Genomic DNA, 6998 nt, shown 5'->3' on the forward strand with positions numbered 1-6998 from the left:
ATGTAAAATGACACCATCTTAACACAGAAATTGTTTCATAAACACTAGTTGACTGGAACCTTTTTTAGTCCTCTTACCCATGAGGAGTATATTAGAAGAACCTTCAAGGTCCTTTCTAGTCATTGCGGTGGTACCACTCCGCTGTTCATTACTGGCCAAACCAGTCAAGGCGGTTTTTGATTTGGTAATTATTGGAGCTATGCTTCAGAGAACTTGTCAAGGCCGTATAGCTGTGGCCTTTTAAAAATGCTTCTGTTCAAAATAGAGACATAATGTATATATGTATATATATGAAGATGTCATATGTATATGGAAAAACATATTACACACATGTAACTCATATTGATAACATGTAATATATCTATGAATATCTGTGAGGTAACTATAAGTCTAAATATATCTATGTATTGTGATTGTCTATAAATGTCATATATCTATAAATATATACATATAATCCATATCTCTAAATATGTTAATATATATGTATGTATAGCCCCAGAAGCTTGCTATTAAATGTTCTGCATCTCAGCTTCCTATTAATTCTTTTCTTCTAACAGAGAGCAGTGGTTGTAAATCATAATGGTCCTATTTGGGGTTGAATGGAGCATGGGATTCCATAATGAATCACTTAAAAAAAAAACCCAGTACTTGAGTTTCTGAGTGACTAATTGGAAAATTACATTGCTTCAGAAGATTCCCTTCTGGACACAGCTCAGGGCTTGGTTCATTAAGATCATTATTCCCCTTCAATCCTATGCCTCCTCATAATGATGATCAATTTCAATATATTAACTTGGGAGGGGAGGAAGAAGGATGTCTGTGATGGCGAGTGCTCCTTTAATACCAACCAGATGATTAAAGATGATGTTTATTACTTAAGTGCTCCTTAAAATGGAATGATTCAGTTTTTTTTCCAGAGGGATTCAGGTTGAGAAGCATTGATCAAGCTCCTGTTTCAGGGAAGGACGTCTAGGGGAATTCTCAAGCGAGTATGGTAGGCTGTGATTGAGACAGCGTCATCTTTCTCACAAATTAAGATTCCTAAACTTAAAACTGCACTACAGCTTTTGGGACATCCCCTGCCCCCAAGTCCTTGCTGGCTCCCCATTGCTGCTAGAATAAATGTCCTGAGCCTGCCGTTTAGCGCCCTCTACAGTCTGGCTCTTGCCTGCCTTTCCAGGCCCTCCACAGGCCTCTGCTTCCCATACCGCTGGTTCCACTTAAGCTGTTGCCTGAATTTTACACATCCTTTCTTGATTCTGTGCCTTTGCACATGGTCTAGTTGACAGTGTCCCCTCTGTCCTGAAATGATTTGAAATGGACTTTTTCTGTGCACTTATTGTATTCCGGAGTCGACCATAAGCTCCATGAGGGCAGGCATTGTTTTGTTTTTGTCTCTGTATTCCCAGGACCTGGCACAGTGCTTTGTACATAGTAGAGGCTTAATAGACTTTGGCTAATAAGATAAAATGCAGCTTACAGAGCTCTATCCCGAAGCATACAGAAACCCGGAGGATGCCTCAGGAAGATAGAACCAGGGCTGGTGTTTTTTGGAAAAACAGTAGTAACATGTGCATACAGTGCTTTAAGGTTTACAAAGCCCTTACCTCACAACTCTGAGAGGTCAGTAGTAGAGTATTATTTTCCCCATTTCATAGATGTAGAGACAGAGGGATAGGAAGGTAGTGACTGGCCCATAGTTCCAGGGCCAGGAAATGGGAGAGATAGAACAGCCACCCAGATGCTTTGGCTTTAAGGTCTCCAGTAGCACTAGGAATTGTTGTTGAAGCCCAGAGCTCTGAGTGCCCCAGGCTGCCTTTCCAAAAATACAAGCTGTTTGTCTGTGGGCATTTAACTGCAGGTTCTGTGAGCCTGCAGCTCAGCAGGAATTCTGAGTAGAGTCGTAACTTGGGGGCGGGGGGGTGGAGTGGCCTGAGTTTTTCCGTAGGGTGCCCAGATTCAGTAGGCGCTGACAGCATTTACACTCTTTCGTCAACAGAGAGACAACTGGGTCTGGTACCAAATTAGCAAGAATCATCCTATGGGCCAGGTGACTAAGGAGTCCCCCAGACACGGAACAGGGCTATGTGGGTCACCAGCCTCACTGTAGGTCAGTCCTCAATTTGCTACTTGACTCATGACCAAATTTAATATTATCATCCCTAATTCTAGGGTAATCCAGGGACTTGTTTGGATATTTCCTCATTAATTACTAATATTTCTGTGTCTCCTTCAATTAACCAACTAAAGTAAAACACGACTGATTTAGCACATTGGAAATACTTCCTTTCCCAACAGTTGCACCTCTCTCCTTCATTCTATTTCCTTCTGTCTCTGTCGTTTCTCACCTCATTCTCTCCTAGCATTAAGCAAATATTAAGATTATTGAATATATAATTCATTGACAATGAAAGCAACAATAAAATAAAGATGTGAATAATTAAGAATAATTTTTCTGTGAGAAAGCCTGTAACCTCACACTTTCTTTCCTGAGAACACAGTCTCTACATTAGCTGGTTCATTGAGAATCACAAATGCAGTGTCTTTACAAGCACCCTCTCAGCTCTTCATGGGATAAAGGTGACAAGATATTCACAAAGAAGATTTCTCCATTTTCTTCCTCTATTTTCCTGCTTCTCTGCAGCCACGGCTATCCCCTATTCTGTATCTGTATTTCCCCCTTCTCTGAAGAGATGCTGCAGAATTTCCAGGCTTTGATGCCATCCCATTTGTGCAGACAATCTATGCGATTTCTTGCACTGATATGAAAACATGGGCATTTGAAGTCTTTCCTTTAAGAGACGATGAAGACTCGGGAGCTAATTTTGCCTCCAGACCTGGCTGGAGGGTGGTGTGAGTGGGCCACTCTCAGTGCCCTTCTTCCCTTCTCTGCATCTTTCCAGAGAGTGACTGACTCTTGAAGACTTTGGGCTGCTGGTGGGTGCCGGGCATCTTCCACTTGGGCTTGGATGTGCTTCGGTCCGACTGATTCCAAGTCATTTCTTTGAAGGCCAACACCCCATCTTTTCCTAAACATTCCATGAGCTACAGGCAGAAGATGCCTTCCCTTTTTAGCTCTAGACTTTTCATCCCATGAATTCAAGGTTTTTGTTGTCTCCCTTAAACAAATTTATTGTGAAGCCTTCTATTGTGACCGAGACTTTTCTTTGCTCAGAGTTTAGAGAAATTAGATAAAAGCTGGCTGTTCATGGTGGACAACTGAGGCAACATCCCCAGTGCATTTCCCCTGAAAATATTCAGCTTGTTTTCCAAATGCAAGGGAAGGGCCTAGGCCGGCCTCTCTCCATCTTTGGGAACCTTGGATGAAGGACTAGTTTACTCTCCTAGCAGATGTTTTCATTCCTCTTTTCAAGACTCTATTGAGTCCCATGGCATTTCTCTCAATTCCCTGTCTTCCAATATAAAGAAGGAGGTGGATAATTGGTCTTTCAGGAAATTTCCTCTTTGAGTTTCTTTAACTTTCAATTTTCCTCCTTCTAATTATATATCTCACTGTTAAAAAAAAGTATGGATTTTACATTTTCTTGTTTCCATTTCCATTAGAAACATGGATCAATGAGGATAGAGACCCTCAAAGCCATCGAGGCCTGACTTCAGGACTCATAGGAGACCCACGGAGTCTTGTGACCCTGCACAATCACTTAACCCACAGCATTCCAATTCAGAGACAATTCCCTAAGGTTCTTAACCATGAATTTATTTTTATTTTTTTCTTTTTGGAGGGGAAAGGCAGAGCAATTGGGGTTAAGTGACTTGCCTAAGGTCACACAGCTAGTGTTAGTGTCTGAGGCCCAATTTGAACTCAGGTCCTCCTGACTCCAGGGTCAGTGTTCTGTTTACTGCTTCACCTAGCCACCCCACATTTGGCTTTTTCTTGGCAAAGATACCGAAGTGGTTGGCCATTTCCTTGTCATTTTAGGGATGAGAAAATGGAGGCAAACAGGGTCAAATGACTTGCCAAGTCTTGTAGGGTTAAATAAATATCCTGTTCCTCCCCATACACTTTATTAACAATGTAACAAACAATATAGACATTGACACATTTCAACAATGTATCAGCTGTGAGAACAATGTGTAGTCACCTCCAACTACCGACTGTAACTGCCAATTCCTTCTCAACTCTGGAAAGAGTTTTCTCAGGAGGGTCATTTACAATCTTTTAAGAATTTTGCTCAGAATATCTTCTCTGCAGGATAAGGCAGTTGACTCCCCAATTCTCTCTGTCTTTTCTCTTCAGCCATGATGGTTGGGCATCTTCTCACCAATGTTCTGATTCCTCTTAAAGATACAGTAACAGAATCAAAATCTTTGTGGGAGGGGGCTGGTTTTTTGCATACCCTCAGGCAAGATGGCTAATAGATATGATCATTCAACCAGTTTTCATTTCTGGACAGAAAGTGAAATGCTCAAGTCCTCAGTGCACTTTCCATCCAACAGCAAACAAAAGAAAGACTCTTTCCAAAATCCCAGAAATAAGGACTTGCAAAAGGCAAGTGGTCAGAATGGTTAGGGAAACTGCTGCCTGAGAGCTAGATTATTAATAGGTGATGCTTTGCCTTGGGCTCAAGGGTTCTAAGCCATTTTTGAATACCCTAGAGAGAGCTAATGAAGTGGGCTGTGTGTCTTCACTGGCTGCTTGGACTGACAAACTTGCTGGACCCATTCAGATGAAATCTTCAAACCCTTTATCCTGTTTGACTTTGAAGGATCCCCAGACACTGCACAGATTCAAAGGTCTGACCCTTTGTCCTTCACTGAAACTTCCCCAAAGAGAGCTGAGATTTTTGGCTTTGTTTGATTAGTGCAGGTAGTACCAGATTTGGGTTATTTTTAGGAAAGGCATTGGAAAAGGGGAAAGTTGCATTGAATTACCAATTCTGTCTTTGTCTCTGAAGTCTCTTCCTCAACCCTCCCCCATATGTATGCATGTGTGTGTGTGTGTGTGTGTGTGTGTGTGTGTGTGTGTATCCAGTATATTTTGGATTAACCCTCTGAAGGAACAATGAATTGACTGTTCTTGGCCCAGAATTGAATAAGATAAAGGCAAGGGGGTGGATGGAAATTGTGTAGTATTTTTTGAGTCCCTGAGACAAAGGCCTGTCTTTTTGCACCATCTTCTTTGGGTGATACCGCAGGACTGTGAACTATGGGATACCATAGTCCAGGGGTGGGAAACCTTCACCCTTGAGGCCACATGTGACCCTCTAAGTCCCCTTTGACTGAATCCAAACTTCACAGAATATATCCCTTTAATAAAAGGATTTGTTGTATAAAACTTAGACTCAGTCAAAAGGCCACACCCAAGGACCTAGAAGGACACATGTGGCCTTGAGACTGCAAGTTCCCCACAGTCCCTGAGGAACTAAAATTTCATGATACCTGAAGGGCAACCCATGAAGGGCATATGTAGGTCTATTTTTGAGTTGTTTCAGTCATGACTGACTCTCTGTGATAACCCATTTGGGGTTTTCTTGGCAGAGACACTGGAGTGGTTTGCTATTTCCTTCTCCAGCTCATTTTCCAGATGAGGAAACTGAGTCAAACTCAAACTGAGTCAAAACTCAGACAAACAAGTCAGCTGAAGTGACTTGCCCAGGGTCACACAGGGTCTGAGGGTGGATTTAAACTCAGGTCTTCCTGATTCTCAGATCAGTGCCCTACCCACGTTGCCCCCTAGCCACCCTGTAGCATATTACTAATGAAGAATCCTTCAGGAGGAACCCTGATGGTAGCAGACATTTCTCTAACTGTTTAAGATTGGCAAAGCATTTTGTGTACACCATCTCTTTTGGCCCTTGCAGTTACTCTGTGATACAGATGCTTTTATTACCCCCTTTTTGCAGATGAGAAAGCGAAGGTTCAGAGATGCTACGTGACTTGGCCAGGGTCACCCAGCTAGGGAGTGTTTGAGGCTGGCCTTCTAGACTCCAAGCCCAGTGCTCTATGCTGTCACAGTGCCTCTATACTGGGGGGCCAAAGGAAGAGGTGGGCAAGTCCTGGACCATGCCTTGGTTTCCCTGGTGTCCAAGGAGGGAAGAGCTCAGGCTGTGGAAGGCACCTAGGTGGCCCAGAGTTTATGGAAGAACATGGACAGGAGTCACTTCTGGAGGACTGTGCTGGCCTGGATGAGCTCTCATCTGGACATCTGGAGGGAAGATGCAGATTAACAAGATCTGAGAGGTCTTGAAATGTGCCCGTGGACTTCAGTGTGCCTCCCAGGATCTGTAATCACTCCTCCATCTACTCATTCCTCATGATTCTTGCCTTTGCCCTCCCAGACCTTCTTCATGGGTGTCTGTCCATGGGAGGCCAGGAGGGGGGCGGTGTTGGTGGACATGGAAGCAGGAAGGCCCTGGGTTGGAATTCTACCTCCAGCCCTCACTAGCTGTGTGGCCTGTTTCCTCGTTTGCACAGTGGGGCTAATAGTAACTAGAGTATTAACTGCCCAGGGTTGTTGTGGGAATCAGACAGATTGGGGGCATGTAAGCCAGTCTGACAGGCTCCTCTAGAACCCTGTTACTGTTAGGTCTGATGTTTGATGGAGGAAGTATCCTCATGCCAGGACTGAAGTCACAGGCCAGCCCAGTCATATTCCTAGCTACTTATCTTAGGCTTCAGGATTTGCAAAGCCCCTTTAAAGAAATTGTCTCATTTGAGCCCACAAGAACCTGATGAAGTAAGTGGTACCTTCATTTTATGGGTGTAGAAACTGCCTCTGACAGCTTCAGTGACTCGCCCGGGGGCCCATAGCTCCTGTGGCAGGATTTGAACCCATGAATCATGTCATGATGATGCTTGATATCCACACATGGGAGAATTGCTGTGGCCTCAGAGTAGAGCACATTCCCTTATTTGATGATGAGTGGGCTCTGTGGCCTCAATGACACCTTCTGGCCCTACACCCATGACCCCATGACAAGTCCCATAATATCGCCTCTAGACAGAAGCTGATTTTGTGTGTGCAGAGACCGGCATGG

The sequence above is a fragment of the Petaurus breviceps genome, unplaced genomic scaffold, assembly GCF_028583685.1.
Source record: "Petaurus breviceps papuanus isolate PSGF00001 unplaced genomic scaffold, PetGlider_PUasm1.0 545, whole genome shotgun sequence".
Taxonomy (NCBI): domain Eukaryota; kingdom Metazoa; phylum Chordata; class Mammalia; order Diprotodontia; family Petauridae; genus Petaurus; species Petaurus breviceps.